Source organism: Nerophis lumbriciformis, linkage group LG02, assembly GCF_033978685.3.
Source record: "Nerophis lumbriciformis linkage group LG02, RoL_Nlum_v2.1, whole genome shotgun sequence".
Taxonomy (NCBI): Eukaryota; Metazoa; Chordata; class Actinopteri; order Syngnathiformes; family Syngnathidae; genus Nerophis; species Nerophis lumbriciformis.
Window position 1 is genome coordinate 12,898,385 of NC_084549.2, and position 11,616 is coordinate 12,910,000.

Here is an 11,616-nt window from a genome sequence, read left to right on the forward strand (position 1 = left end):
GACTGATGCGAAGTGGAAAAGTGTTCTGTGGTCTGACGAGTCCACATTTCAAATTGTTTTTGGAAACTGTGGACGTCGTGTCCTCCGGAACAAAGAGGAAAAGAACCATCCGGATTGTTATGGGCGCAAAGTTCAAAAGCCAGCATCTGTGATGGTATGGGGGTGTATTAGTGCCCAAGGAATGGGTAACTTACACATCGGTGAAGGCACCATTAATGCTGAAAGGTACATACAGGTTTTGGAGCAACATATGTTGCCATCCAAGCAACGTTATTATGGACGCCCCTGCTTATTTCAGCAAGACAATGCCAAGCCACGTGTTACAACAGTGTGGCTTCGTAGCAAAATAGTGCGGGTACTGGACTGGCCTGCCTGTAGTCCAGACCTGTCTCCAATTGAAAATGTGTGGCGCATTATGAAGCGTAAAATATGACAATGGAGACTGTTGAACAACTTAAGCTGTACATCAAGCAAGAATGGGAAAGAATTCCACTTGAAAAGCTTCAAAAATGGGTCTCCTCAGTACCCAAACGTTTACTAAGTGTTGTTAAAAGGAAAGGCCATATAACACAGTGGTAAAAATGCCCAAGTGACAACTTTTTTTTGCAAAATATTGCTGCTGTTGCAACTGACTGTGCAGAAAGTCTTTGCACTATGCGCTTCAACATCCGCCGACCCCTCTCTGTCAGTTTACGTGGCCTACCACTTGGTGGCTGACTTGCTGTTGTTCCCAAACTCTTCACTTTTCTTACAATAAAGTTGACTTTGGAATATTTAGGAGCGAGGAAATTTCACGACTGGGATTTGTTGCACAGGTGGCATCCTATGACAGTTCCACGCTGGAAATCACTGAAAGCGGCCCATTCTTTCACAAATGTTTGTAGAAACAGTCTCCATGCCTAAGTGCTTGATTTTATACACCGGGCAAAGTGATTAGTACACATGATTCTCATCATTTGGATGTGTGGCCAAATAATTTTGGCAATATAGTGTATATATAATAAATCATAGAGCTTTACTGCCCCCTTGTGTCTGTGCCGTCTCAACTCCTCCTGCAAAACACAACACATTCAGTACTGTTTATCAGTTTCCTACCAGTAGCGTGAACAAAACATGAATGTGATCCAAGTAAGTTTCACGGGGAATATTTGGGTACTGCTGGTCATGTGAATACAAAAGTAATCAGTGCATGACAAAGAGTCGTCAATGCAGCACACTAATGGACCGGCGGATAACATCTTAATGGTGGGGTGTGGTTTGGAGAGGCTTGTGAATTAATTTCTTTAGGTAGCACTGAGCCTTGATGACAATGGCTCATTGTCTCACTCCAGGGCAGCATTGAAGTAAAAGCTGAGAGGCAAAGCCGGTGCATTCCAATGGCAGTTGTCATAACAACCAAGGACACAGCACATAGTAACCCCCCAAAAAGATATGATAAAAGACACAATTCCGTGTACCGGTGCCCTGCAAGGTTGCAATTACCACGTGCAAAAGCTGTTAAAAGTCGAGGCTCCTCGTGGAGAAGTTGAACGGATATAAAGTGAAAGTGAATCCTAGATGGCTGCAAACTTAAGACAATGAAGAAACTGTGGCTCAGTAAAGTTAAAGTTAAAGTTAAAGTACCAATGATTGTCACACACACACTAGGTGTGGCGAGATTATTCTCTGCATTTGACCCATCACCCTTGATCACCCCCTGGGAGGTGAGTGGAGCAGTGGGCAGCAGCGGTGGCCGCGCCCGGGAATCATTTTTGGTGATTTAACCCCCAATTCCAACCCTTGATGCTGAGTGCCAAGCAGGGAGGTAATGGGTCCCATTTTTATAGTCTTTGGTATGACTCGGCCGGGATTTGAACTCACAACCTACCGATCTCAGGGCGGACACTCTAACCACTAGGCCACTGAGTAGGTTAGTAGATAGAGCAGGAAACAGTAGGGTTAGTGGTTCGAGCCCACTTCCACTGCTGTTGTGTCCTTGGGCGAGACACTTCACCCACCTTTCCTCCAGTGACACCCATTCAACATTTCACAACATTCACATTTACACTCCAGTGTAATGTTGGTGGCGTTAGTCTACAAACCCCGTTTCCATATGAGTTGGAAAATTGTGTTAGATGTAAATATAAACGGAATACAATGATTTGCAAATCAATTTCAACCCATATTCAGTTGAATATGCTACAAAGACAATGATGTTAAAACTGATAAACATTTTTTTTTTTTTGCAAATAATCATTAACTTTAGAATTTGATGCCAGCAACACGTGACAAAGAAGTTGGGAAAGGTGGCAATAAATACTGATAAAGTTGAGGAATGCTCATCAAACACTTATTTGGAACATCCCACAGCTGTGCAGGCTGATTGGGAACAGGTGGGTGCCATGATTGGGTATAAAAGTAGATTCCATGAAATGCTCAGTCATTCACAAACAAGGATGGGACGAGGGTCACCACTTTGTCAACAAATGCGTGAGCAAATTATTGAACAGTTTAAGAAAAGCCTTTCTCAACCAGCTATTGCAAGGAATGTAGGGATTTCACCATCTACGGTCCGTAATATCATCAAAGGGTTCAGAGAATCTGGAGAAATCACTGCACGTAAGCAGCTAAGCCCGTGACCTTCGATCCCTCAGGCTGTACTGCATCAACAAGCGACATCAGTGTGTAAAGGATATCACCACATGGGCTCAGGAACACTTCAGAAACCCACTGTCAGTGACTACAGTTGGTCGCTACATCTGTAAGTGCAAGTTAAAACTCTCCTATGCAAGGCGAAAACCGTTTATCAACAACACCCAGAAACATCGTCGGCTTCTCTGGGCCTGATCTCATCTAAGATGGACTGATACAAAGTGGAAAAGTGTTCTGTGGTCTGACGAGTCCACATTTCAAATTGTTTTTGGAAACTGTGGACGTCGTGTCCTCCGGACCAAAGAGGAAAAGAACCATCCGGATTGTTATAGACGCAAAGTTGAAAAGCCAGCATCTGTGATGGTATGGGGGTGTATTAGTGCCCAAGACATGGGTAACTTACACATCTGTGAAGGCGCCATTAATGCTGAAAGGTACATACAGGTTTTGGAGCAACATATGTTGCCATCCAAGCAACGTTATCATGGACGCCCCTGCTTATTTCAGCAAGACAATGCCAAGCCACGTGTTACATCAGCATGGCTTCATAGTAAAAGAGTGCGGGTACTAGACTGGCCTGCCTGTAGTCCAGACCTGTCTCCCATTGAAAATGTGTGGCGCATTATGAAGCCTAAAATACCACAACGGAGACCCCCGGACTGTTGAACAACTTAAGCTGTACATCAAGCAAGAATGGGAAATAATTCCACCTGAAAAGCTTCAAAAATTGGTGTCCTCAGTTCCCAAACGTTTACTGAGTGTTGTTAAAAGGAAAGGCCATGTAACACAGTGGTAAAAATGCCCCTGTGCCAACTTTTTTGCAATGTGTTGCTGCTATTAAGTTCTAAGTTAATGATTATTAGCAAAGAAAAATGCAGTTTCTCAGTTTGAACATTAATTATCTTGTCTTTGTAGTCTATTCAATTGAATATAAGTTGAAAATGATTTGCAAATAATTGTATTTTGTTTTTATTTACTTCACTGGTTTTGGGCTTTGTAGTTCCATACCTCGGGGGTTTGTTCACGAGTGGGGGAAGACTAGATCGAGAGATCAACAGGCGGATCGCTGCGGCGTCTGCAGTGATGGGAGACCCTGCATTGGTCTGTCGTGGTGAAAAAGGAGCTAAGCCGGAAGGCAAAGCTCTAAATTTACCGTTCAATCTACATCCCTGTCCTAATCTATGGTCATGAACTTTGGGTTCTGACTTAAAGGCGGACGAAATTAGTTTCTTTTATCGAGTGGCGGGTCTCTCCTTTAGAGATAGTGTGAGAAGCTGTTGTTTGAAAGGAGCTCAGAGTAAAGTCGGTGTTCCTCCACATCAAGAGGAGCCAGATGAGGTGGTTCGGGCATCTGGTCAGAATGCCCCCCGGAACGCCTCACTGGGGAGGTGTTTAGGGTGTGTCTGACCTCCCAGCTGGCCTGGAAATGACTCAGGATCCCCCGAGAAGAGTTGGACAAAGTGGCTGGTGAAAGGGAAGCCTGGGCTTTTTTGCTTTGGCTGCTACCCCCGCGACCCGACTTCAGATAAGCGGAAGAAGATGGATGGATCAATGGTTTTGAAGGATGCATCGAAGTGCTTTTAGGTTTGCGTTGGCGGATACATGTTCAGTCTAGTGCTGCCGAACGATTAAAATTTGAGGGATTACACAATTCAATGATCTGCAATCTGATTGATTGATTGAAACTTTTATTAGTAGATTGCACAGTACAGTACATATTCCGTACAATTGACCACTAAATGGCAACACCCGAATAAGTTTTTCAACTCACATTTTCAATCAGATTAATTACCGTATTTTTCCAACTATAAGTCGCAGTTTTTTTCATAGTTTGGCCGGGGGTGCGACTTACACTCAGGAGCGACTTATGTGTGAAATTATTATCACATTACCGTAAAATATCAAATAATATTATTTAGCTCATTCACGTAAGAGACTCGACGTACAAGATTTCATGGGATTTAGCGATTAGGAGTGACAGATTGTTTGGTAAACGTATAGCATGTTCTATATGTTATAGTTATTTGAATGACTCTTACCATAATATGTTACGTTAACATACCAGGCACGTTCTACATTGGTTATTTATGCCTCATATAACGTACACTTATTCGGCCTGTTGTTCACTATTCTTTATTTATTTTAAATTGCCTTTCAAATGTCTATTCTTGGTGTTGGCTTTTATCAAATAAATCTCCCCAGAAAATGCGACTTATACTCGATCCAGTGCGACTTATTTATGTTTTTTTCCTTCTTTATTATGCATTTTCGGCAGGTGCGACTTATACTCCGGTGCGACTTATACTCCGAAAAATACGGTACACTTCTGCATTTTGATTTATTGTGATTAATGACACCATGACACCAATGACCTCCAAGTCCGAGTCCATGGTTCTCGCCCGGAAAAGGGTGGAGTGCCATCTCCGGGTTGGGGAGGAGATCTTGCCCCAAGTGGAGGAGTTCAAGTACCTCGGAGTCTTGTTCACGAGTGAGGGAAGAGTGGATCGTGAGATCGACAGGCGGATCGGTGCGGCGTCTTCAGTAATGCGGACGCTGTATCGATCCGTTGTGGTGAAGAAGGAGCTGAGCCGGAAGGCAAAGCTCTCAATTTACCGGTCGATCTATGTTCCCATCCTCACCTATGGTCATGAGCTTTGGGTTATGACCGAAAGGACAAGATCACGGGTACAAGCGGCCGAAATGAGTTTCCTCCGCCGGGTGGCGGGGCTCTCCCTTAGAGATAGGGTGAGAAGCTCTGCCATCCGGGAGGAGCTCAAAGTAAAGCCGCTGCTCCTCCACATCGAGAGGAGCCAGATGAGGTGGTTCGGGCATCTGGTCAGGATGCCACCCGAACGCCTCCCTAGGGAGGTGTTTAGGGCACGTCCGACCGGTAGGAGGCCGCGGGGAAGACCCAGGACACATTGGGAAGACTATGTCTCCCGGCTGGCCTGGGAACGCCTCGGGGTCCCACGGGAAGAGCTGGACGAAGTGGCTGGGGAGAGGGAAGTCTGGGCTTCCCTGCTTAGGCTGCTGCCCCCGCGACCCGACCTCGGATAAGCGGAAGAAGATGGATGGATGGATGGATGGATGTGATTAATGACAGTAAATTATTTGCGTGCATAATTTAAATTGATTTAAAAAGACCCCGACATTTGGACCCAAATGGAATTTCATTGTCAGAATGTAATACAAGTTGAAGTACCTCGGAGTCTTGTTCACGAGTGAGGGAAGAGTGGATCGTGAGATCGACAGGCGGATCGGTGCGGCGTCTTCAGTAATGCGGACGCTGTATCGATCCGTTGTGGTGAAGAAGGAGCTGAGCCGGAAGGCAAAGCTCTCAATTTACCGGTCGATCTACGTTCCCATCCTCACCTATGGTCATGAGCTTTGGGTTATGACCGAAAGGACAAGATCACGGGTACAAGCGGCCGAAATGAGTTTCCTCCGCCGGGTGGCGGGGCTCTCCCTTAGAGATAGGGTGAGAAGCTCTGCCATCCGAGGGGAGCTCAAAATAAAGCCGCTGCTCCTCCACATCGAGAGGAGCCAGATGAGGTGGTTCGGGTTCTGGTCAGGATGCCACCCAAACGCCTCCCTAGGGAGGTGTTTCGGGCACGTCCGACCGGTAGGAGACCGCGGGGAAGACCCAGGACACGTTGGGAAGACTATGTCTCCCGGCTGGCCTGGGAACGCCTCGGGGTCCCACAGGAAGAGCTGGAGGAGAGGGAAGTCTGGGCTTCCCTGCTTAGGCTGCTGCCCCCGCGACCCGACCTCGGATAAGCGAAAGAAGATGGATGGATGGATGGAGAATGTAATACAGCAGGAGTGTCAAACTTGTTTTTTATTAAGGGCCACTTCACAATTATGTGAAGTGGCCCTTAATAAATATAATAATATTATATGAATATTATAATAATATTATAATATTCATATAATATTATTACACAAAATAATATTATATGAATATTATTTTGTGTAATATCATATACAGTACAGGCCAAAATTTTGGACACACTTTCTCATGCAATGCGTTTTCTTTATTTTCATGACTATTTACATTGTAGATTGTCACTGAAGGCATCAAAACTATGAATGAGCACATGTGACTTTAAAGTTTTACTACTTACGTATGCAATACTACACGGTCTAGCTCCGTCCTATCTTGCCGATTGTATTGTACCATATGTCCCGGCAAGAAATCTGCGTTCAAAGAACTCCGGCTTATTAGTGATTCCCAGAGCCCAAAAAAAGTCTGCGGGCTATAGAGCGTTTGCTATTCAGGCTCCAGTACTATGGAATGCCCTCCCGGTAACAATTAGAGATGCTACCTCAGTAGAAACATTTAAGTCCCATCTTAAAACTCATTTGTGTACTCTAGCCTTTAAATAGACCCCCTTTTTAGACCAGTTGAACTGCCGTTTATTTTATTTTATCCTCTGCCCCCCTCTTCCTTGTGGAGGGGGGGGCACAGGTCTGGTGGCCATGGATTAAGTGCTGGCTGTCCAGAGTCGGGACTTGGGGTGGACCGCTCGCCTGTGCATCGGTTGGGGACATCTCTGCGCTGCTGACCCGTCTCCGCTCGAGATAATATTGACTGGACTTTCGCAATATTATGTCAGACCCACTCGACGTCCATTGCATCCAGTCTCCCCTAGAGGGTGGGGGGGGGGTGCACCCACATATGCGGTCCTCTCCAAGGTTTCTCATAGTCATTCACATCGACGTCCCATTGGGGTTGTGAGTTTTTCCTTGCCCTTATGTGGGCTCTGTACCGCGGATGTCGTTGTGGCTTGTGCAGCCCTTTGAGACACTTGTGATTTAGGGCTATATAAATAAACATTGATTGATTGATTGATGTGGAGTTATGTACGTAACAAAAAAAGGTGAAATAACTGAAAACATGTTTTATATTCTAGTTCCTTCAAAATAGCCACCCTTTGCACTGATTACTGCTTTGCACACTCTTGGCATTCTCTCGATGAGCTTCAAGAGGTAGTCACCTGAAATGGTTTTCACTTCACAGGTGAAGATTGAAGCTCATCGAGAGAATGCCAAGAGTGTGAAAAGCAGTATTCAAAGCAAAGGGTGGCTATTTTGAAGAAACTAGAATATAAAACATGTTTTCAGTCATTTCGCCTTTTTTCTTGTTAAGTACATAACTCCACATGTGTTCATTCTTAGTTTTGATGCCTTCAGTGACAATCTACAATGTAAATAGTCATGAAAATAAAGAAGGTGTGTCCAAACTTTTGGCCTGTACTATATATAAATCATTTGCATAGGGTACTGTTTTTTTATTATTATATTCTTCACTAATAGATTAATGGATGACTTGCTTTGAAATCGTAAGTCAGATATGTCGTGGGCGATGTTAAATGGTGTGGCAGGCCACATAAAATAACGTGACCGGCCATGATAAAGAAATGAACACATGAAAGGACCAGATAAAATGACAGAGTGGGTGACATTAAAGGATGTGGGCGGGCTTAAAATATAATGGCGGAGCACATAAAATGGCGTGGCGGGCCACATTAAATAAAGTGGTGGTCCAGATAAAATGGTACGGTGGGCAACCTAAATAATTAAATGACATACAGGCCAGATCTGGCCCCCCGACTGTTGAGTTTGACACCTGTTTGATACAGGAACATTTTTGTACACTGTTGATGTGTTTCAATAGCCAGTAGTGCGTAAATGTGTTCCTGTATAGTATTTCTCCAGCAATGGTCATGTGGTGACATCAATTATGGTATAAGTCGGACATCCCTGAAGGCCTAGGTGGGAAACGCACGGGCCGCCGCTGCGTCAGGTGCGGTCAAAATGAATTGCGTGATCAAAATGTGTATACCGTATTTTTTGGAGTATAAGTCGCACTGGAGTATAAGTCGCATTTTTTGGGGACATTTATTTGATAAAACCCAACACCAAGAATAGACATTTGGAAGGCAATTTAAAATAAATACAGAATAGTGAACAACAGGTTGAATAAGTGTACGTTATATGAGGCATAAATAACCAACTGAGAACGTGCCTGGTATGTTAACGTAACATATTATGGTAAGAGTCATTCAAATAACTCTAACATATAGAACATGCTATACGTTTACCAAACAATCTGTCACTCCTAATCGCTAAATCCCATGAAATCTTATACGTCTAGTCTCTTACGTGAATGAGCTAAATAATATTATTTGATATTTTACGGTAATGTGTTAATAATTTCACACATAAGTCGCTCCTGAGTATAAGTAATCTATTTATTTATTTATATATATCTATATATATTTATTTATTTTATATATATATTTATATATTATTTATATATATTTATTTATTTATATATGCACCTTATTGCTTTTTTTATCCTGCACTACCATGAGCTTATGTAACGAAATGTTGTTCTTATCTGTGCTGTAAAGTTCAAATTTGAATGACAATAAAAAGGAAGTCTAAGTCTAAGTCTAAGTCTATAAGTCGCACCCCCGGCCAAACTGTGAAAAACTTGCGATTTATAGTCCGAAAAATACGGTATTTGTGATTAATACAACATGTTTTGTAGGGTTGTACGGTATACCGGTATTAGTATAGTACCGCGATACTAATGAATCATATTCGGTACTATATCGCTTCTGAAAAGCTGTCACGTCGGAGCATGTTCGGCAGCGCACAATCACTGAGTACTTACAAGCAGACACCGTGTGTAGACAGAAAAGGGAGAACCGACGTATTTTGGCTTAAAAACAAACGATAAAGTTATAAAACTGAAACGATGAAGTTATTAAACCGAAACGCCCACCGGAAGAGGTGCTTTAAGACATGGCTAGCGAGCTAGCGGCTTAAGTCCAGCCCTAGTCGGCAGTATTTTAGCTACCTCTAAATCACTAATCCTCGCCTCCATGGCGACAAATAAAGTACGTTTCTTACAAGTATCATCCCTGCAGGACAAGGAATAGCTAAACATGCTTCACTACACACCGCAGCTCACCGGCGTGAAAATGTAAACAAACACCATGGGTGGATTTACACCTGACATCCACTGTAATGATACCAAGTACAGTAGCGTATCAAGGATAGGATAGGACTTTATTGTCATTGCACAAGTACAACGAAACTATGTTTTCAGCACAAACCCGTTCAAGGTTAGACAAACAAACAGCGTACAGGGTTACAGAACAGGAACAATGATGGGTCGCCGAAGGCGCCCCGTAAAAGATAAGAAAAAAGGTAAAATGCTGGGGAAGAAGATGAGTAAAAAAATACAATCTAGACTGGGCTCCTAAGGAGACCTAGTCTGGAGTGGGAAAAAAACTCCATGCAATGCACACATAAACATGTTACATTTAATCACGACAACTCGCAACAGAGGGGCGGGGAGTTGGGGCCCTGGAGGTCGACTGCTGCTATGAAGCGCTGCCAGCCGACCATCACCCCGAGGGGAAACAAGTCGACACTACTATGATTACGTTGATATTTTTTGGCATCATCTTCTTTCGTTTTTTTATTTATTTATATTATGTTCATAAACTCAGGTAATACGTCCCTGGACACATGAGGACTTTGAATATGACCAATGTATGATCTTGTAAGTACTTGGTATCGGATTGATACCCAAATTTGTGGTATCATCCAAAACTAATGTAAAGTATCAAACAACAGAAGAATAAGTGATTATTACATTTTAACAGAAGTGTAGATAGAACATGTTAAAAGAGAAAATAACCAGATATTAACTGTAAATGAGAAAGTAGATTAATATTTCATTTTCTACCACTTGTCCTTAATAATTTTGACAAAATAATAGAATGATAAATGACACAATATGTTACTGCGTATGTCAGCAGACTAAATTAGGAGCCTTTGTTTGTTTACTTATTACTAAAAGACAAGTTGTCTTGTATGTTCACTATTTTATTTAAAGTTAAAGTACCAATGATTGTCACACACAGACTAGGTGTGGCCAAATTATTCTCTGCATTTGACCCATCACACTTGATCACCCCCTGGGAGGTGAGGGGAGCAGTGAGCAGCAGTGGTGGCCACGCCCGAGAATCATTTTTGGTGATTTAACCCCCAATTCCAACCCTTGATGCTGAGTGCCAAGCAGGGAGGTAATGGGTCCCATTTTTATAGTCTTTGGTATGACTCGGCCGGGGTTTGAACTCACGACCTCCCGATCTCAGGGCGGACACTCTAACCACAATCCCACCGAGCAGGTCAATTTTTAATTTTAATTATAATATTTAAGGACAAACTTGCAATAAGAAACACACTAAATTGGCCCTAGTGTGTGAATGTTGTCTGTCTATCTGTGTTGGCCCTGCGATGAGGTGGCGACTTGTCCAGGGTGTACCTCGCCTTCCGCCCGATTGTAGCTGAGATAGGCTCCAGCGCCCCCCGCGACCCCAAAAGGGACAAGCGGTAGAAAATGGATGGATGGATGGATGTTTAATGTACCGTAAGATTTTTGGTTAAAATAAAGCCCCTTTATAGTATCGAGAAGTATCAAAATAATTTTGGTACCGGTACTAAAATATCGGTGTCGGGACAACACTGATGTGTTGTGATTAATCACATGAGTTGATTTAATCAGGTTTAAATGTGGTGTGGTCGCACAACTACAAAAATGTTTTAAAGCCACCTTGCTGCTGGTGTATCAATACATAGAATTATAAGGCCACATTGATATGCCAACAGCACCCAGTCAATATGCAAATGAGACGGCGGGAAGCTCATTCCAATGCAGATGCTTTTGTCATATCTCCATCACTATGCGTCTGTGGATTTTATACATCTTGTCTTGTTTGGAAATGAAAGCAAGTCACACTGTGGGAAGTATAAGTAAAATGAAAGGTAGTGTTCACAATAAACAGAGATGAAATGCATAGAATGCCTTTTTAAGTCTATAGCATAAAGGGGGAGGGGCGTTGAATGAATGATTGAATAAAGCACTAAAATGAATATTGGTGCAATAATGTAATAAAGTCTGCA

The 11,616-nt window shown here is 43.0% G+C and overlaps 1 protein-coding gene across 2 annotated transcripts in view; it reads right to left on the reverse strand.

Annotated features, from left to right (window-relative positions):
• Positions 1 to 11,616, reverse strand: part of chst3a (carbohydrate (chondroitin 6) sulfotransferase 3a) — a 33,084-nt gene that overhangs the window by 21,012 nt on the left and 456 nt on the right. The gene's annotated exons all lie outside the window — the stretch shown is intronic.